This window comes from Rutidosis leptorrhynchoides, chromosome 5 (assembly GCF_046630445.1).
Source record: "Rutidosis leptorrhynchoides isolate AG116_Rl617_1_P2 chromosome 5, CSIRO_AGI_Rlap_v1, whole genome shotgun sequence".
Lineage (NCBI taxonomy): Eukaryota > Viridiplantae > Streptophyta > Magnoliopsida > Asterales > Asteraceae > Rutidosis > Rutidosis leptorrhynchoides.
Window position 1 is genome coordinate 212,971,000 of NC_092337.1, and position 23,747 is coordinate 212,994,746.

The window sequence follows — 23,747 nt, forward strand, 5'->3', positions numbered from 1 at the left end:
CTGATTAAATAAGTCGTCAATTCTCGGTAATGGGTAACAGTTCTTGATGGTAAGTTTGTTCAACTCTCAGTAGTCGATACACAACCTGAATGTACCATCTTTCTTCTTGACAAACAGAACAGGAGCTCCCCATGGTGATGTACTTGGTCGAATGAAACCACGCTCTAAAAGTTCCTGTAGCTGACTTTGTAATTCTTTCATTTAGCTGGGTGCTAGTCTGTATGGAGCACGAGCTATTGGTGCAGCTCCTGGTACAATGTCTATTTGAAATTCAACGGATCGATGTGGGGGTAATCCCGGTAATTCTTTCGGAAATACATCGGGAAATTCTTTTGCGACGGGAACATCACTGATGTTCTTTTCTTCAGGTTTAACTTCCTTGATATGTGCTAGAATGACGTAACAACCTTTTCTTATTAGTTTTTGCACCTTCAAACTACTAATAAGATTTAATTTCGCGTTGTTCTTTTCTCCCTACACCATTAAAGGTTTTCCTTTTTCACGCATAATGCGAATCGCATTTTTGTAACAAACGATCTCTGCTCTCACCTTTTTTAGCCAGTTCATGCCAATTATTACATCAAAACTCCCTAACTCGACTGGTATTAAATCAATTTTAAACGTTTCATCCCCCAGTTTAATTTCTCTCTCCCGACATATATTATCTGCTGAAATTAATTTACCGTTTGCTAACTCGAGTAAAAATTTACTATCCAAAGGCGTCAATGGGCAACTTAATTTAGCACAAAATTCTCTACTCATATAGCTTTTATCCGCACCCGAATCAAATAAAACATAAGCAGATTTATCGTCAATAAGAAACGTACCTGTAACAAGCTCCGGGTCTTCCTGTGCTTCTGCTGCATTAATATTGAAAACTCTTCCACGGCCCTGCCCATTAGTATTCCCATAATTCGGGCAATTTTTAATAATGTGGCCCGGTTTTCCACATTTATAACAAACAGCGTTGGTATTACTTGCTCCGACACTATTCGTTTCGGCATTACTTGTTCCGACATTATTTGTTCCTTTAGTTCTGTTAAACTTTGGTCCGTAGATCTCACACTTTGTCGCGCTATGACCGTTTCTTTTACACCTGTTGCAAAATGTCATGCAAAACCCCTGATGATTTTCTTCACACCTATGACATGGCTGTTTTTGGTTTTTGTTGTCGTTGTTGTTATTGAGGTTGTTGTTGGGATTGTTATTATTGTTGAAACGGTTGTTGTAGTTGTTGTTGTTGTTGGGATGTTTGTTGTAGTTATTGATAGGATTGCGGTTATGGTTGCGATTGTTGTTGCGGTTGTTGGGATAGTTGTTGTGATTGTTGTTGTAATTGTTGTTGTTGTTGTACTGGTGACTCTTGTCACCGTTTTCCTCCCACTTCCTCTTGAGTTGTTTCGTGTTGGCTTCTTCGGCCGCCTGCTCTTTAATTCTTCCTTCAATCTGATTTATGAGTTTATGAGCCATTCGACTTGCCTTCTGTATAGAAGCAGGCTCGTGTGAACTTACATCTTCTTGAATCCTTACTGGTAACCCTTTTACAAACGCGTCGATCTTCTCTTCTTCATCTTCGAATGCTCCCAGCCACAATAGGCACAACTCTGTGAATCTTCGTTCATATGTGGTAATGTCGAACCCTTGTGTTCGTAACTCTCTAAGTTCTGCCTTGAGTTTATTGACTTCGTTTCTAGGACGGTACTACTCGTTCATCAATTGCTTGAATGCCGACCATGGTAGTGCGTAAGCAGCATTTTGTCCTACCTGTTCAAGATAGGTGTTCCACCACGTTAACGCAGTACCTGTGAAGGTATGCGTAGTGTACTTAACTTTGTCCTCTTCAGTACACTTACTTATGGCAAACACCGATTCGACCTTCTCGGTCCACCGTTTCAATCCAATTGGTCCTTCGGTTCCATCAAATTCCAAAGGTTTGCAGGCAGTAAATTCTTTGTAGGTGCATCCCACACGATTTCTTGCGCCGTTAGCTGCATTGCTAGATTCAGAGTTATTGTTGGTATGTAGCGCAGCCTGTACTGCAGCTATGTTTGCAGCAAGAAAAGTATGAAATTCCTCTTCGCTCATATTCATGGTTTGTCGAGTAGTCGGTGCCATTTCCTTCGAAATAGTCAACTGAATCGAGTTAATCATACAGAATATTAAGAGTAGTCAATAGTATTTCGTAGCATAATATGAAATCATTTATAAAAGCTTATTCTTCATATTAGCGTTTTATAAGTTTAAATTCGGGTACTACCTACCCGTTAAGTTCATACTTAGTAGCTAATATACAATTCAACTACTACAATTCCATATGAAAAACTAATTATAATAATATATCACATACAAATATTCTTCAAACTTACAACTTCGCTATATTACATATAACATGAAATATATTACACTTTGATACAGGACAGTTTTGAAGATAAATCTAGTTAATACGCAAGTTATTCAGCAAAGGAAATAAAGACACGTAATTCATAAGTCCAGAAACAAGTCATGCATTCCGGTTTTACTAAGACGACTTCCCATCCTTGGTCTTGTGGAAAATAACCGTTATGACCATTGGCTAGGCAGCATGTTGTAATGTCGTCAAAAGGACGAGGGTTTCGTAATGTCCAACAGCCCCGTAATAATATAAAAACCTTGTTTCTCACCCCAACTACTGAATCCGTCACTTGTGGAAAGGATTTATTTAAAAGTTGTAACCCGATATTCTTTTTCTCACTTTGGTAAGAAGCGAACATCACTAACCCGTAAGTATAACATGCTTCTTTATGTTGCATGTTAGAAGCTCTTTCTAACTCGCGAAATCCTATGTTGGGATATGTTGAGTCAAAATAGGTTCTTAACCCATAGCGTAAAATTGCATTTGGGTTCCCCGCATTTAATGCTTTAAAGAAAACACGGCGTAACTTACGGTCTCCCCAATGTGATATACCCCACCTATCAAAGGAAAGCCTTTTATAAACTAATGCATTTCGGTAAAGTCTTTAAAATGTTTGACAAGTTAATTTCGCCATAACTAAATGTGCTGATGAACTCTGACCGACTCTAGACAAGATTTCCTCAATCATATCCTCTGGTAGGTATTCTAAAATAATCGGTTGTCTATCCTTAACGTCCATTTTGTTTTTATACTGTAAAATAGACAAGGATTAGATTTATAAAAGATAATTAACAAACAATACAAGCAATTTTTACATAGAACATAAAAGTACAAGCACACTATAATACATATAATACACAACATGATTACAACTCCCTAATCTGAATCACTGGTTTCTTCTTCTTCGGACTTGGTTCGCTTTCCTAATTTTTCAGGGATACATGGTGTTCCTCTAATACGAGCCATCGTTTTCCAAAATGGTTTAGAAAAACCTAGTGGTTTAGAGGTTCCCGGGTTATTGTTACACTTTAGGAAATACGGATGTTGCCGATACATATAAAGCTCATCGGGGTTGGAATCGGGTTTCTCTATTTTTATACCTTTTCCCTTATTATTTTCTTTTTCTATATTAAATTGGATCGAGGTGATTTCTATAACATCATCGGAATCTTCATCGGGATCCGATTCATCGGAAAATTGGTAATCTTCCCAATATTTTGCTTCCTCTGCAGAAACACCATTGACCATTTTTAACTTTGGTCCGTTGGTTGAGGATTTTCTTTTATTTAAACGATTTACTGTAGGTATCACTATTTCTTCCTCCGGAACCTCTTCTTCTTCTGGTTCCTCCTCTTCCGATTCATCCTCTTCTGGTTCCTCTTCTTCCAATTCCTCCTCTTCCGGTTCCTCTTCGGGAATTTGTGAATCTTCCCAAAATATATTCGACTCTTCATTATTATTATGTAAATCAATGGGATTTGTACTAGAGGTAGACATCTATCACACAATATCAAACACGTTAAGAGATTAATATATCACATAATATTTATATGTTAATAATATATAGTTTCCAACAAAAAAAATGTTAAGCAATTGTTTTTGAAGGAAAACACGGTCGAAGTCCAGACACACTAATGCATCCTAACAAACTCGATAAGACACACTAATGCAATTTTCTGGTTCTCTAAGTACAACGCTCTGATACCAACTGAAATGTCCCGTTCATATTGATTATAAACGTTCCATATTAATTGATTTCATCGCGAGGTTTTGACCTCTATATGAGACGTTTTTCAAAGACTGCATTCATTTTTTAAAACAAGCATAACCTTTATTTTATCGATAAAGGTTTAAAAAGCATTACGTAGATTATCAAATAATGATAATCTAAAGTATATTGTTTACACACGACCATTACATAATGGTTTACAATAAGAATATATTACATCAAAAATAAGTTTCTTAAATGCAGTTTTTACACAATATCATACAAGCATGGACTCCAAATCTTGTCCTTATTTTAGTATGTAACAGCGGAAGCTCTTAATAGTCACCTGAGAATAAACATGCTTAAAATGTCAACAAAAATTTTGGTGAGTTATAGGTTTAACCTATATATTTATCAAATCGTAATAATAGACCACAAGATTTCATATTTCAATATACATCCCATACATAGAGATAAAAATCATTCATATGGTGAACACCTGGTAACCGACATTAACAAGATGCATATAAGAATATCCCCTATCATTCTGGGAAATCCTTCGGACATGATAAAAACGAATTCGAAGTACTAAATCATCCGGTACTTTGGATGGGGTTCGTTAGGCCCAATAGATCTATCTTTAGGATTCGCGTCAATTAGTAGATCGGTTTACTAATTCTTAGGCTACCAAGCAAAAGGGGCATATTCGACTTCGATCATTCACCCATATAATGTAGTTTCATTTACTTGTGTCTATTTCGTAAAACCTTTATAAAACTGCATGTATTCTCATCCCAAAATATTAGATTTTAAAATTGGGACTATAACTCACTTTCACAGATTTTTACTTCGTCGGGAATTAAGACTTGGCCACTGGTCGATTCACGAACCTATACAAATATGTACATATATATCAAAGTATGTTCAAAATATATTTACAATATTTTTTAATACATTTTAATGTTTTAAGCTTATTAAGTCAGCTGTCCTCGTTAATAACCTACAACTAGTTGTCCATAGTTAGATGTACAGAAATAAATAAATATAAATTATCTTGGATCAATCCACGACCCAGTGTATACAAGCCTCAGGCTAGATCACAACTCAAACTATATATATTATTTTGGAATCAACCTCAACCCTGTATAGCTAACTCCAACATTACTGCATATAGATTGTCTACGGTTGTTCCAAAATAGATTATATAGATGGGTCGATATGATATGTCAAAACATTGTATACGTATCTATGGTATCCCAAAATTACATAATATATATTAGAATACATGAATAATACAATATAAGTTTGTTAAGTTATGATTTGTATAGAATTGTTACAATATTTCCCGTAGCTACAACAATCAAAAAATATCCAATCTTGTTTTACCCATAACTTGTTCGTTTTAAATCCATTTTGAGTGAATCAAATTGCTATGGTTTCATATTGAACTCAATTTTATGAATCTATACAGAAAAATTATAGGTTTATAGTTGGAAATATAAGTTACAAATCATTTTTGTAAGAGGTAGTCATTTTAGTCGAAAGAACGACGTCTTGATGACCATTTTGAAAAACATACTTCCACTTTGAGTTTAACCATGATTTTTGGATATAGTTTCTTGTTCATAAGAAAAATCATTTTCACAGAAGAAAAACTTTTAAATCAAAGTTTATCATAGTTTTTAATTATCAAACCCAAAACAGTCCGCGGTGTTACTACGACGGCGTATGTCCGGTTTTACGGTGTTTTTCGTGTTTTCAGGTTTTAAATCATTAAGTTAGCATATCATATAGATATAGAACATGTGTTTAGTTGATTTTAAAAGTCAAGTTAGAAGGATTAACTTTATTTGCGAACAAGTTTAGAATTAACTAAACTATGTTCTAGTGATTACAAGTTTAAATCTTCGAATAAGATAGTTTTATATGTATGAATCGAATGATGTTATGAACATCATTACTACCTTAAGTTTAGTAGGTAAACCTACTGGAAGTGACAAGAAATGATCTAGCTTCAAAGGATCTTGGATGGTTTGAAAGTTCTTCAAGTAGGATCATGACACAAAAACAAGTTCAAGTAAGATTTTTACTCGAATTAAGATAGTTTATAGTTATAGAAATTGAATCAAAGTTTTAATATGATTATTACCTTGAATAAGAAAGATAACCTACTGTAAATAACAAAGGTTTCTTGATCTTAGATGATTACTTGGAATGGATTAGAAAGCTTGGATGTAAACTAGTAAACTTGAAAGGATTTTCGAAGTGTTCTTCCTAAGATGATTATAGCTTGATTCTTGAGGTAATTTTTGATGAAGATGATGATTAGCTACTGGAAAAATTCGTTCATAAGTGTGTGTGTGTGTGTGTTGAGAGAGAATTAGAAAGAGAATTGGAAGTGAAATGGAGTGAATGATGAGTGGTAAGTGGTGAGTGGTGAGTGGGGTTAAAAAGAGTTCTAGTTAGTTGACTAGTTCATGGTAGAAGTTAAAATTGATTAGTCATACATGTCATAATCAAGAGTGGAATTCCATGCTAGTTCATATTGGTATATACCCACAGTAAGTACGTCTAGAAGCTGTGTATAATACGGGTATGAATACGACTAGAATTCTTGATGAAAAAAGAATGGGAATGTAATTGTACCCATTTTCGTTAAGTATTAGTGTTTTGATATATGTATTGAAGTCTTCCAAAAGTATATTAATACATCTAAATACACTACATGTATATACATTTTAACTGAGTTGTTAAGTCATCGTTAGTCGTTACATGCAAGTGTTGTTTTGAAACCTTTAAGTTAACGATCTTATTTAATGTTGTAAACCCATTGTTTATTATATCTAATGAGATGTTAAATTATTATATTATCAAGATATTATGATATATTAATTTATCTTAATATGATATATATATACATTTAAATGTCGTTACAACGATAATCGTTACATATATGTCTCGTTTCAAAATTCTTAAGTTAGTAGTCTTGTTTTTACATATGTAGTTCATTGTTAACATACTTATGGAGATACTTACTTATCATAATCTCATGTTAACTATATGTATATCTATATATATAACGTCATGTTGTTTTTACAAGTTTTAACGTTCGTGAATCGCCGGTCAACTTGGGTGGTCAATTGTCTACATGAAACTCATTTCAAATACTCAATTCTTAATAAGTTTGATTGCTTAACATGTTGGAAACACTTAATCATGTAAAAAATCAATTTCATTTAATATATATAAACATGGAAAAGTTCGGGTCACTACATGAGATGTTCTGTTTTGGGAATATTATTGATGCACATTATATGTTAAGGTCGGTTACCAAGCAAAGCAATGAATGAAAAGTGAATGTTATGTATTGAGAGAATGATTTTATACACAGGTTATGTGTATGATATTTTGTACAAGAGATATGTGTACGATTACTAAGATTTATGAAAAATGGTTTTGTACACGAGATAGGTGTACTGTATTTAAATCTTGTGGTCTATCAAAATGATGAATTTTTTTGTTTATGATAAACCTATGAACTCACCAACCTTTTGGTTGACACTTTTAAAACATGTTTATTCTCAGGTCTGAAAGAAATCTTCCGCTATGCATTTGCTCATTTTTTTTAAAGATATTACATGGAGTCGTTCATGGCATATAGAGGTCAGTACCTCGCAATGGAACCAGCTGTTGAAGATTTCATCCAGGTGGATTAGGACGGGTCACTACATTGAAGAAATGTTTAGTTTCATATGTTATAATCAATATTTTAGTTCATTTTAATTGTCCAATGTTAATAGTCCACAGTTAGCAGTCCACAATTAGTAGTTCAACAATTTATATATAGGTTAATATATTATATTCTAATTAATTAATACGTGTCGTGACCCGTTATATACATGTCTCAGACTCGATCACAACTCAAAGTATATATATTATTGTAGAATCAACCTCAACCCTGTATAGCTAACTCGAGCATTACTGCATATAGAGTGTCTATGGTTATTCCAAATAATATATATAGATGCTTCGATATGATATGTCAAAACCTTGTATACGTGTCCCGATATTTAAAGTGCGTAAAATAAATAACAGAAATTAAATGACGATAAATAAAATTGCGAGAATTAAAATTGCGATAAATAAATTACGATAAATAAATGTAATAAGGAATTAACAGTTAGCTAGGAACAGTTAGCTAGGATTTTCTTAGCGTGGATTCTTAATAGAATTTCTCATAGTTAATTCGTTTGTTTCTGACAAATTTTATTTTGTCCAATATTTTCTTCATTATGCCACTTGTTGGATTCTAATAGATCAAAATCCAAATATAAAATTGAATGAAAATGGTTATTTTACGGTGAACGGATATGTATATCGGTGGTTATAAATAGGATAGTAAATGACTGTTGAATTAGATTTGAAAGAATGTATAGTGTACTTATTAATGTGAAATATAAATATTTCTAGGGTATTACCTACCCGTTAAAATATTTTTACCATTAACAGTTTGTACAAAAGAATTTTTAATTACAATCTTTATGAAAATATATATACATATATATTTTCTTCAGATGTAATCATGGAATTAATGAGTCAATATGATATTAGACTCATTTGATTTACTGTTAGAACAAGGATATATAATCTCTAAAACATTAGAGATTACATAATTCCCATGTCGAATGAAGATAATTGATGTAGAACGATACGTAGTATGATGATTATAATCGAGGTACAGAATGAGATGTTGAGGCGTGTGTTGTTGATGGTGCGGGTGCAGTTACTGATGGTACTGTTAGTGCCGGTGATGTTGCTGAAGCTGGTATGTTTTGCACCATATTTTCCAAGGCTACAACTTGGGCGCGAAGCTGGTTGACTTCTTCCATTATTCCGGGATGATTGTCGGTCGGAACAAGCGAATGAATAATGTTTAGAATTGTGGATAGAATATAATCGTGTCGAGCTACTCTGGAAATGAGGCCAGTAAGTGCTTCAGGTTCATCGCCAAGAGGTGAAGTTGGTTGGTGGAAAGGATCGCCTTCTTCTCGTCTCCGTTGATTAAGTAGCCTACGAACCCATCTCCAATTCATCTAGAATAAATGATGGCTAATTGGTTGATCCATTCTGGTCACACTGCTTCCGAAACTTAGGTGAACATCCATGTCGGAATAGTTGTCGGATTCCGAAGAACTTGAACTAGTGGCGAGTTCCATTTCGTACGATTGAGTAAAGGGTTTTTCGGTATGAAACGATTTTCGGATATTGGATGATATTCTAATTACATAGAATATCTATATATAGGACAAAAGATTTCATAGATTACGAAGGAATTTACGGAATATGCCAGGCAAAGTTTACAGTAACAGATACGCTAAGATATGAATTAACAGATACGCTAAGATATGAATTTTTGTCTATACACTATTCATGCAATCAATGAAGTAAGATGTGTCTAGACTTTAAGAATGATAAGCAAATAATTTTTCACACGAAATGATAAGCAAAACTTTTGACATGCAGACACGGTCGAAGTCCAGACTCACTAATGTATCTAAACAATTATCAGTTAGACACACTAATGCAAGACCTGGTTCGCTAAGACCACCGCTCTGATACCAACTTTAATGACCCGTCCTAATCCATCTGGACGAATACATTACATTTGGTTACATCGCGAGGTACTTGACCTCTATATGATACATTTTACAAATATTGCATTCGTTTTTAAAAGACATACTTTCATTACATAGAAAGTTGACGGCATGCATACCATTTCATAATATATCCAACTATCATTGACTTAATAATAATCTTGATGAACTGAACGACTCGAATGCAACGTCTTTTGAAATATGTCATGAATGACTTCAAGCATTATCTCTAAAATGAGCAAATGCACAGCGGAAGATTTCTTTCATATATGAGAATAAACATGCTTTAAAGTGTTAACCAAAAGGTTGGTGAGTTCATAAGTTTATCGTAAACAATAAAATTCATCATTTTGATAAACCACAAGATTCAAATACAGTACACCTAAATCGTGTACGAAACCATTTTTCATAATGCTTAGCAGAGTAGGTTCGTATCCTTTTCTCTCCCGTAGGTTGCCTCGCGATTTTTAAATAATCGTGCACATATCTCGTGCACAAAACTAATACACATGTAACATCTCGTTTTTCCCTTACATATTTAAAGGTACAAACTAAATTATTAGCACGATTATACATGTTCGTTTATGTGATTAAATGAGCCAAAGTGTTAGTTTATGAGTAAATGTATAATTATATATATATGTGAATGCGTGCGTATGAGTATATATAATGTGTCGCGATGGATTTGAGTCGTGCGAGACTTAAGGTTGAAGCTTAGGCGTGCATAGGAAGTGTGAATGAGGTGTGCTAGTTGTTTGAACCATCATTTTGTGTTAAATGGTCGAAGTGACCAGGCTCAGGCAAACGCCGCACCGCGACGGGTGGGACCGCGCCGCGACGAACAAAGCAAACCTGGATCAGGGATTGGGTTAAGAAGGGCCTATTTTCCCTTTATGTGTCGCGCCGCGACGACTAAGGCCGTGTCGCGATAGTTCTGCTGAAGTAGTGTCGGACTTAGCTCAATTTAAGGGATTTTAAGGGGCAAAATGGTAAATTGACATGTGGATCTGATGGGAGCATTAACGCTACACCACATATCCATTTAATTCATTTCTTTTTCTCTTTTCTCTCCATTTTCTCTCCCAAAACACAAAACCCACTTAGTTTAATCTTGAGATTTGGAGTTGGAGATTTGTGAATCAAACCTAGGAGCGAGATTTAAAGTTATTCTCCTTGTTACTAGCTACAAGAAGATAGTCTCGGTAAGTTCTAACTTTATGTTTTAAGTTTTAATTGGTTAATGGCTAGGGTTTGGGTTACTAGAGATTTGTATAACCCATTTGAGGGTAAAATGGGTGAGTTTGGGTTATGTTGTTGTAAGGAAACCCTAATAGCCACTATTTAGGGTTTTGACCTTGTGATTTGAGGTTGTAAGTGTCAATTGGTGTTGTTAGTCACTAATGCACTTTAAGATTTATGAAAGAAATGTAAATGGGTAAGTTTGACTTGATTGTGAGTCTAAGTATTATAAAATGGGTCAAAATTTACTAGTTGACCTAATTAGAAGAAATGGGTATGGATTACCCTAAGTTTTGTGTTAATTGAAGTTAATAGACTTTAATTCACTAGTCTTAGTGATTAAAGTCGAGTCTTGGCCATTTATGGGCGGTTGTGAGTGTTGAGTCATTTAATGCAAATTGGGTCATTAAATGCTCAACTGGGAGTATTGTGGTTAATCCCACTAGTTGTGAAATTGAATGTGCACTTAATGATTTAGGTACATTGCGTTGAAGCTCGGAAGTGCTAAATCATCATCCTTGTGACAAGGTGAGTGGAATAATTATACGTTCATGTATATGGCGTGTTTATTTGTGAATGTTATGGTATGAACCATGTGCTGGTAGTGCCATAACATGTATGTGACGGATATAGGATGTGAACCACGTGTCGGTAGCATCGAGTGTGAACCACGTGCCGGTAGCACTATAAAATGAAGCGTGAACCACGTGCCGGTAGCGTCAAAGTGAGAACCATGTGCCGGTAGCACTATAAAAGAGTGAGACTCAAATGCGTATGGTGTGAACCACGTGCCGGTAGCACCGTAGCATTATGGTTAACCATATTGTGTTGTGATCGTTTAACATTATATATATATATGGTGTTGAGTATATGCTAATGAGATTTGGTGTCAATGTACGACTTGTTGGTATTTCGGGTATGATTGACTTGCTATGTGAGTTACATGTTCGTGCTAGGTATTTGGTATTTGTGATTGCAAATAGATGGGTTATATATATGTATGTATAACTATTGCATTCACTAAGAATTGCTTACCCTCTCGTTGTTTACCATTTTTATAGGTTCCGGCTTGGACAAGGGTAAGGGCATACGGTTGGATTAGATGTCTCCCGTTTGTGTTGACAGGGGGTGCTTTTTGGATAGCTTTTGAAGTGGCCTAACGTTTTAGGTAGTTTAGCCCCAAACCATGCTCGAATGTCGTTTGGATTATAAACTATCATTGTAGTAGGTCAAACTTGTATTAAACTTAATTACTGTCCTTTATGCCTTTGGTAAACATTTAAACTGTTGTACGTTTAAATGGAGCTTGTGGAATGGTTTACATATTTAATTGGCGCGTAAATGTGTATTGTAAAAAAAAAACATTATCGTATGGAATACGGGTTGGGTTGTTTCAAGTGGTATCAGAGCATGGTCTAAGGGATTTAGGCGACTTGAGATAGGTGCCTAGACTTGGACTTTATTGTATGAGCGCTTTATGCGGGACTTGTAGGACTTTGAGTCTAATCGGGAATTGTTAGTTCTTTGGTTTATGTGAACTAACCTTGTGCTAATTGATTTATGTTGTGTTTAGCAAGCATCGAGCGAGATAGACGTTGTACTAGCAAGTTAATGCGACGTGCTCGCGTAACAATGATTAGCTACCATTGTTACGGGTGCAAATCGTGTCAAACAAGTAATGTACAACGATTGTCGAGCAAGATGGAGTAGTGTGGTGTACATGTATATACTTACATGTTATGTCTTTTCGTTCTTTGTTTAATCTTTTCCGTTTTATAGAATAAAGATGAGAAACGGACACGATAATGATAACGGTGGTACGAGTGAGTATGTTGAACTCACGGCCAAGGTTGAGGCCATCTTTAAAAAGTTAAAGAAGGATTTTCTCGACGATGTCCGAAAGGTCTTCCAAGAGTCGATCGATGGACAAGTGACCGAAATGATTAACGATCGAATGAAATCTGCAATAGAGGAGGCTTTAGAGGCTAGAAACATTTATCATCGAGGCGAATGGGGTTAAGGTAATGGTGGGGGTGGAAGGCGGGACTTCCACTACAAAAATTTCAAGGATACTCAACCTCCGATGTTTAATGGAGTGAGGGATCCATTGAAAAGCACTTGTTGGATTTTCGATATCGAGGGAGCTTTTCGTACCGCAGAATGTCCTCCCGAGAAGAAGACGAGGTATGGGTCTAGCATGTTACGTGAAGAAGGCAAGTTGTGGTGGGATGATAAAATCAATTTGTATGGTGAAGAGCAATGTATGAGCTTGACATGGGAGGAGTTTAAGAAGGAATTTTTTCAAGAATACTGAACTTCTTCTGACCTTGATAGAATCCGGGACGAGTTGCATCATTTGCAACAAGGTTCAATGGACTTGGTTACTCTCAAGTCTACCTTTTTGGCAAAGACTCGTTTTTGTCCGGAATATGTTGGTGACAATCACAAGCTAATGAAATATTTCTACCGTACCTTGAATGATGAGTTAAAGGGTAAGATTAGTCGGGGAATGGCTAAGACTTTTGAAGAGCTATTCGAGTTGGCTCGGGGTTTTGAACCGGAGGTTTCGAGGAAGAGTGATTTCACTTTTTCAAAGAGAAAGTTTGAAGGTTCGAGCCATTCGAACTTTTCAAATAAAAAGAACAAGAAAGGCTCTGAAAGCTTAAATAATGTGAAGAAGGGTGCTTCCGAGGGTTTCGGGCCCACGTGTTTTAATTGTAAACAAAGGGGACACATGGCCCGTGATTGTACCAATGGCCCGAACAAATTTACTTGCTATAATTGTGGTAAAAAAGAACACCGAAAGTTAGAGTATCCCGATTTGAACAACGATAATGTTAAAAGGCTAGAGAAGGCGGCGGGTACGGCTCGAGGTCGAAACTATTTGATGACACACGACGAAGCCAAGCAATCCAACGAAGTTGTCTCAGGTACCTTCTTGGTTAATTCTAATCCGGCAAGGATTCTTTTTGATAGCAGTGCAAATTTGTCGTTTGTGTCTCCAAAATTTGTGCCTAAACTTGATAGACCGTTAACTAAGTTAAGTCGTCCGGTAGAAGTCGAAATAGCGGACGGCAAAACGGTGCTAGTGGTTGATGTGTGTAAGAATTGTGATGTCGTTTTTGGTGCCGAAAACTTTAAAATTGATCTCATCCCTATGACTTTGGGCGATTTTGATATCGTTGTTGGTATGGATTGGCTCGATCGAAATAGAGCCGATATTGCATGCCATGAAAAGTTTATTCGTGTGAAGACCCCTAGTGGGGAAGAGTTAATTATTCACGATGATAAACGAAGAAGACTTGTGCCGATATGTTCTTTTGCACGGGCACGTCGTTTTCTTGTTAGCGGTGGCATGGCTTTTCTTGCCCATGTTGTTGATACTCGTGATGAGCTGCCACCTATTCGTGAAATTCCGGTGGTTATTGAATTCGAAGAAATTTTTCCGGATGAGTTACCGGGTGTTCCGGCAGAAAGACAAGTTGAATTTCGCATTGAGTTGGTTCCGGGAGCTACTCCCATTGCTAAAACTCCTTATCGTTTAGCACCAACGAAAATGCAAGAGTTGTTAAATCAAACCCAAGAGTTGCTTGAGAAGGGTTTTATTCGACCGAGTGCTTCTCCATGGGGCGCTCCGGTTTTATTCGTGAAAAAGAAGGATGGTAATATGCGGATGTGTATCGATTACCGGGAGTTGAATAAAGTTACAATCAAGAATCGTTATCCACTGCCTAGGATCGACGATTTGTTTGATCAACTCCAAGGTGCGACGTATTTCTCTAAGATCGACCTACGGTCCGGCTATCACCAAATGCGGGTCCGTGAGGAAGATATTGAGAAAACGGCTTTTCGAACACGTTATGGGCATTTTGAGTTCGTAGTTATGCCTTTTGGTCTTACGAATGCACTGGCGGCATTCATGGATTTTATGAACCGAGTGTGCCAACCTATGTTGGACAAGTCGGTGATTGTGTTCATTGACGACATACTAGTCTACTCCAAAAGTATGAACGAACATGAACGCCATTTGCGTGAAGTATTGAAGATATTACGAAAGGAGGAGTTGTATGCTAAGTTCTCCAAATGTGAATTTTGGCTAAGGGAAGTTCAATTCCTTGGTCATATTGTGAACAAGGAGGGTATTCAAGTGGATCCGGGGAAGATAGAGACGGTGAAGAGTTGGAGACAACCGACTACGCCTACGGAGGTCCGAAGTTTTCTCGGATTGGCCGGTTATTATCGTCGGTTTATCCAAGACTTTTCTAAGATCGCTTCTTCATTGACGAAATTGACGAGGAAGAACGCGAGGTTTGTTTGGGAGAACGAGCAAGAAGTTGCCTTTCAATTGTTAAAGGAGAAGTTATGTCAAGCTCTGGTGTTAGTTTTGTCGGAAGGGGTGGAAGACATGACGGTTTATTTTGATGCTTCGTTAAATGGACTCGAGTGTGTTCTAATGCAAGGAGGTAAAGTCATCGCTTATGCCTCTCGACAATTAAAGAAACACGAGACGAGATATCCGACTCATGATCTTGAGTTGGCGGCGGTTGTGCATGCGTTGAAAATTTGGCGCCATTACTTGTATCGTGTCAAGTGTACGATTTATTCGGATCATAAGAGTTTGAAACATCTCTTTAATCAACGAGATTTGAATTATCGTCAATGTAGGTGGATGGATGTGATGAAAGATTATGATTGTGAAATACTTTATCATCCGGGCAAGGAGAATGTGGTCGAGGATACGTTAAGTCGAAAGAGTCTTCACCCGACATTACGATTGGGATTGTTACGTATGATAATTACTAACGATTTTCTTGAAAAACTCGGTGTGATTTAAATAGAGGCTTACGTTCACAACAAGCATGCAGATCGAATTGTGGGACAATCGGAGTTCATTACTATGGGCTCGCGTGGTTTGTTGTCTTTTCAAGGAAGAGTGTGGGTGCCTAAGATGGGTGATTACCGACAAGTGCTACTCGATGCAGCACATAAGTCAAAGTATTCCATTCATCCGGGCGCGACGAAAATGTATCTTGATTTAAGGAAAGATTATTGGTGGCCGGGCATGAAACGTGATGTTGTCAAGTATGTTGAGCAATGCGTCACGTGTTTGCAAGTTAAAGCCGAGTACCAAAAGCCGTATGGTAAGTTACAACCTTTAGAAATCCCGAAATGGAAATGGGAGCACATTACCATGGATTTCATCACAAAGTTACCTAAAACGGCAAGAACCCAATTTGATTCGATTTGGGTTATAGTAGATCAATTGACGAAAAGCGCTTTGTTTCTTCCCATTAAGGAAGTGATATCGTCGGAGACCTTGGCTAAGTTGTTTATCAAGGAAGTCATCTCTCAACACGGCGTTTCTATATCGATTGTTTCGGATCGAGATACTCGTTTTACATCTCGATTTTGGGAAAAGTTTCATGAGGATATTGGTACACAATTGAAATTGAGCACGGCGTATCATCCTCAAACGGATGGTCAAACCGAACGTACGAATCAAACTTTGGAAGATATGTTACGTGCGTGCATTATCGATTTTGGTGGTAGTTGGGACGAGCACTTACCTTTGGTGGAATTCTCGTACAATAATAGTTATCATACTAGTATTGGGATGCCACCTTATGAGATGCTTTATGGGCGTAGGTGTCGAACCCCGATTTGTTGGGGTAAAGTGGGACAAAAGGAAATCGGGAGTACCAATTTGGTTTTAGAGACGAATAGCAAGATTGATGTGATTCGAGAGCTTTTGAAAATGGCTCAACATAGGCAAAAATCTTATGCCGATAAACGTAGACGAACGATCGAATTTCAAGAAGGTGCCATGGTGATGCTCAAAGTTTCGCCATGGAAGGGTATTATTCGGTTTCAGAAACGAGGAAAGTTAGCTCCTCGGTTTATTGGGCCGTTTAAGGTTTTAGCTCGTGTTGGTGAGGTCGCGTATCGTTTGGAATTATCCGAAGAACTTGCGGGGATCCATAATACATTTCATGTTTCCCACCTCCGTAAGTGTCTTGCGAATGATTCATCTTTGGTGCCATTAGACGAGATTGAGCTAAATAATAAGTTAGAGTATGTCGAGGAACTGATTGCCATACTTGATGAGAATGTCAAAAGATTGAGACATAAAGAGGTAAGGACTTTTAAAGTTCAATGGCGTCGTAGTAAGGGTTCCGAGTTCACTTGGGAGCCCGAAGAGTTTGTGTTGGTTTATCTTCCTTCTTGTCATGCGGCTTGGATTGCAAGGACGCGCTCTGATTCAAGTGGGGGAGAGTTGTAACATCCCGTTTTTCCCGTACATATTTAAAGGTACAAACTAAATTATTAGCACGATTATACATGTTCGTTTATGTGATTAAATGAGCTAAAGTGTTAGTTTATGAGTAAATGTATAATTATATATATACGTGAATGCGTGCGTATGAGTATATATAATGTGTCGCGATGGAGTTGAGTCGTGCGAGACTTAAGGTTGAAGCTTAGGCATGCATAGGAAGTGTGAATGAGGTGTGCTAGTTGTTTGAACCATCATTTTGTGTTAAATGGTCGAAGTGACCAGGCTCAGGCAAACGCCGCGCCGCGACGGACGGGACCGCGCCGCGACGAACAAAGCAAACCTGGATCAGGGATTGGGTTAAGAAGGGCCTATTTTCTCTTTATGTGTCGCGCCGCGATGACTAAGGCCGCGCCGCGACAGTTCTGCTGAACTGGTGTCGGACTTAGCTCAATTTAAAGGATTTTAAGGGGTAAAATGGTAAATTGGCATGTGGATCTGATGGGAGCATTAACTCTCCACCACATATCCATTTAATTCATTTCTTTTTCTCTTTTCTCTCCATTTTCTCTCCCAAAACACAAAACCCACTTAGTTTAATCTTAAGATTTGGAGTTGGAGATTTGTGAATCAAACCTAGGAGCGAGATTTAAAGTTGTTCTCCTTGTTACTAGCTACAAGAAGATAGTCTCGGTAAGTTCTAACTTTATGTTTTAAGTTTTAATTGTCAATGGCTAGGGTTTGGGTTACTAGAGATTTGTATAACCCATTTGAGGGTAAAATGGGTGAGTTTGGGTTATGTTGTTGTAAGGAAACCCTAATAGCCACTATTTAGGGTTTTGACCTTTTGATTTGAGGTTGTAAGTGTCAATTGGTGTTGTTAGTCACTAATGCACTTTAAGATTTAGGAAAGAAATGTAAATGGGTAAGTTTGACTTGATTGTGAGTATAAGTATTATAAAATGGGTCAAAATGTACTAGTTGACTTAATTAGATGAAATGTGTATGGATTACCCTAAGTTTTGTGTTAATTGAAGTTAATAGACTTTAATTCACTAGTCTTAGTAATTAAAGTCGAGTCTTGGGCCATTTATGGGCAGTTGTGAGTGTTGAGTCATTTAATGCAAATTGGGTCATTAAATGCTCAAGTGGGAGTATTGTGGTTAATCCCACTAGTTGTGAAATTGAATGTGCACTTAATGATTTAGGTACATTGCGTTGAAGCTCAGAAGTGCTAAATCATCATCCTTGTGACAAGGTGAGTGGAATAATTATACGTTCATGTATATGGTATGAACCATGTGCCGGTAGTGCCATAACATGTATGTGACGGATATAGGATGTGAACCACGTGCCGGTAGCATCGAGTGTGAACCACGTGCCGGTAGCACTATAAAATGAGGCGTGAACCACGTGCCGGTAGCGTCAAAGTGTGAACCATGTGCCGGTAGCACTATAAAAGAGTGAGACTCAAATGCGTATGGTGTGAACCACGTGCCGGTAGCACCGTAGCGTTATGGTTAACCATATTGTGTTGTGATCATTTAGCATTATATATATATATATGGTGTTGAGTATATGCTAATGAGATTTGGTGTCAATGTACGACTTGTTGGTATTTCGGGTATGATTGACTTGCTATGTGAGTTACATGTTCGTGCGAGGTATTTGGTATTGGTGATTGCAAATAGATGGGTTATATATATGTATGTATAACTATTGCATTCACTAAGCATTGCTTACCCTCTCATTGTTTACTATTTTTATAGGTTCCGGCTTGGACAAGGGTAAGGGCATACGGTTGGATTAGTTATCTCCCGTTTGTGTTGACAGGGGGTGCTTTTTGGATAGCTTTTGAAGTGGCCTAACTTTTTGGGTAGTTTAGCCCCAAACCATGCTCGAATGTCGTTTGGATTATAAACTATCATTGTAGTAGGTCAAACTTGTATTAAACTTAATTACTGGCCTTTGTGCCTTTGGTAAACATTTAAACTGTTGTACGTTTAAATGGAGCTTGTGGAATGGTTTACATATTTAATTGGCGAGTAAATGTGTATTGTAAAAAAAAAAAATTATCGTATGGAATACGGGTTGGGTTGTTTCAACACATAACCTGTGTATAAAAATCATTCTCTCGATACATAACATTCATTTCGATTTCATTGCTCAACATGGTAACCGACCTTAACATATAATGTGCATCAATAATATCCCCAAAACAGAACATCTTGTCTGTATAATATATAAACTTCAAAGTACTAAACACCACGCCCACTAGCTCTTCCGTCTAGTGAACATTCTGGGTGGGGGTGTTAAACCCGGTAGCTACCTTTAGGATTCGCGTGAATTAGGGCTATAACCGATTCTAATTCTTAGGTTACCAAGCAATAATAATCAGGGGAAAAATATTCACATGAATTGGTGGCAATTATCATGTCCACATAATTCAATAATAATCCACAGAACTTCTGTCTGCATAATAATTCATTCGAGGAATCTTTTACTTGTGTCCATCTCGTCAAACATTTATAAAAGCATTTCATGTATTCTCAGTTCAAAATGCATTTCAAAAGCAATTAATAAAGCAGTTGTAAAAACAGCGCATGTATTCTCAGTCCCAAAAATATTTAAAGAGTAAAAGGGAGCAAATGAACTCATAATACAATATTTTGTAGTAAAAATATTCATACGACGATACTGAACAATGCAGGGTTGGCCTCGGATTCACGAACCTATATCATTTGTATCTATATTAAAACGTATAATCGTAATCGAACAGATTTATATATTATATCTTAAATTATGTATTATATATATATTTAATTTGTGTATTTTTTAAAATGATTAATATTTATATAGTTATATCAATATATATATATATATATATATATATATATATATATATATATATATATATATATATATATATATATATATATATATATATATATATATATATGTATATATATATATATATATATATGTATATATATATACACATATATTTAAAAATACCTAATTTGTTAAAATATTATTATGATTAATACATACTTATATGTAACATTACTATAATTATATTTTTATATCAATAATAGTAACAAAGGTTGTATTTGATTATATTGGTAATAATAATTATAATAATACTGGTAATAATATTAATTATAGTAATAGTAGTAATACTAATAATAATAATGATAATAATACTAATCCTAATAGTAATAAAAATGATAATTTTACTAAAAATGTTATTTTTTAATAATATTGATAACAATAGTTTTCAATAAAAATAATACTTTTACTAAAATGCTACTTTTCATTATAATGCTAATAATGATAATAATAATAACAATATTGATTTTAATTATAAGGATATTACTAATATTTATACTTATGATAATAATAATAAAAATTATATTTGTTAATCATATTCATAATATTAATGTTAATGATAACAATACTTAGCATAACAATGATAACAATAATAATACTAATACTAATAATCATCCTAATCATAATCATAATAATAATACATATATTAGTAATAATAATAATTATAATACTTGTAATAATTTATAATAAATGAATGATAATAATAACAACAATAACATTAATATTAATAATAATAATAATAATATCAATATTGGAAATGAAACTACCTTAGAAAACCCCTTTTGAAAAAAAAATGGCCCAAGCCGAGCTTGAACCCGAGACCTCCCGTTCACAAACACACCCCATTAACCATTCCACCATATTAGATTTTCTGATTATATCCCATCTTATATCTATATATGCTATATCTGACTGTTTCTAACTTATTCTTCTTCTTTTCAATTCCAATTTTGACCAGAGACTTAATGAAAACCAAATGACGAGTTTGTGATTAAATTAGGACTTAATATGCAACATATAAACACTTATTTGTGATAAATTGGTTTGAAAAAAAATATATATAAAGGGAACAACCCATCTGCTGTTCGTCGAGCATAAAAAAATGTGATTTTTGATTTTAATTGCATTATAGATCAAAATTATAACACGAAATAGTTTACTAATCACATATATAAACTATTGGAATAGTCATTTGAACTTAAATCAAAACAGAAAATTCGAATTTGGCTGAAGAACAAAAGTTGACTTTTTGATTTTAAAACTCTGACTCCAAAATTCGAATTCGATATAGAAATTTGGAACTTCAAACTTTGCAGATAGTTTGAACAAAGGATTCCTATCATCTATGCGTTTATAGATTTTGAAATTAAATTCGAAATCAAAATTTGACAAAAATTGTAAAGAACAAAGGTTGTAAATGGGTGTTCTTCATTTTTCTGTTTCAATTCAATTGAAAAATAGATGTAATGGTTTTTATTTGATATTGATAATGATAATGAAAGACTGAATTAGTTAATCCATATCATTGCATAATTCAGTTGATTTATAAAAGAAGTAATCGACAGCAAGAATATATCAAAAGAGGAAAAAAAATAAAAAATTAAAAAGTTGATAGTGATTGCAAACAGATTTTGGTTATATCTGAATCGAATTCGTTCTTGTACAGGCTTTAGAGACAGAATCAAAATCAGAAGAAGAAAAGTTGAAAAAGGAGATAGTGAGATGAAACAGAATTTGTAGTTTTCTATCTTATATTTATTTTATTTATTTTATTTTATTTTATTTTTTTATACATATCAATCATAAATATATTAATAACACTAATTAACAACAATTATATAATAATAATAATTTCATCAAGTTTAATAATAATTAATAATAATGATAATAATAATAATGTAATAAGTTTCATGTATTAACTTTTATTATCTACGTATCTTAATTTTAATAATATTAATAATACTGATATTAATATTAGTAATGAAAGTAATAATAATAATAATATTAGTAAAGATAACAAATTAAATGCATTAAATTTCATACCTATATATTATCTATTATAATAAAATTAATTCTGATGTCATTTATTAATATTATTATTAGTATTAATAACAATGAAGTAATAATATTACCATAACAATCAATGTTAACTTATAATTTAAATTTAATGTATTAGTATTAAATATTATTAAATATTATTATTTATGTAATATTTAATAATTATATATATATATATATATATATATATATATATATATATATATATATATATATATATATATATATATATATATAATTCCAATGTTATATATATATATATATATATATATATATATATATATATACACACACACACACACTACATATTTAATTACACACAATTGTATATATATATATACTAACATAATTTGAATCATTAATATTTATTCATTATATATATATATTACAATATTATATATATATATATATATATATATATATATATATATATATATATATATATATATATATATTCATTTTAATAACAACTTAATTATTTTGTATATAAATATACATTTTTAATTTCAATTGGTTAAAGTATAATTTATTAATTCCAATGTTATATATATATATATATATATATATATATATATATACACACACACACACACACACACACACTACATATTTAATTACACACAATTGTTCGTGAATCGTCGGGCATAGCCAATGGTTAACTGAACACAATTAAATAGTTCAAAAACTTTGAGACTCTTTTAATAAACTTTGCTTATCATGTCTAAATCAAATAAAGATCAAGTTTAAATTTGATCGGAAAATTCCGAGTCGTCACACCCACCACCAACAACCACCAATAACCACTACCACCACCCACCACCACCACCCCACCACCACCCACCACCACCACCCCACCACCACCACCACCAACAACCAACAACCACCACCAACCACCCGCCACCACCAACCACCACCACCACCCACCACCACCACCCATCACCCCCACCAACCACCACCCCCCACACCCCCACCCACCACCAACCACCACTACCAGCCACCACCAACCGCCATTACCCACCACCACCACCAACCACCACCACCACCACCCGCCACCACCAACCAACAACCACCACCCATAACCACCACCACCAACCACCACCACCACCACCACCCACCACCACCACCCACCACCACCACCCACCACCCACCACCAACCCGCCACCACCACCACCCACCACCACCCGCCACCACCCACCACCCCACCAACTACCACCACCAACCACCACCCACCATCAACCACCACCCACCAGCCGCCACCACCCACCACCAACCGCCACCACCACCCACCACCTCCCACCACCACCAACCACCAGCACCCATCATTAACCACCACCAACAAACTACAACCACCACTATAACCACCCACCACCACCAACCACCCGCACCACCACCACCACCACCCACCAATATCACCTACCGACCACCACCTACCACCACCACCCGCCATCACCAACAACCAACAACCACCACCACCAACCACCCGCCACCACCACCACAACCACCACCACTACCACCACCCACCACCAACCACCA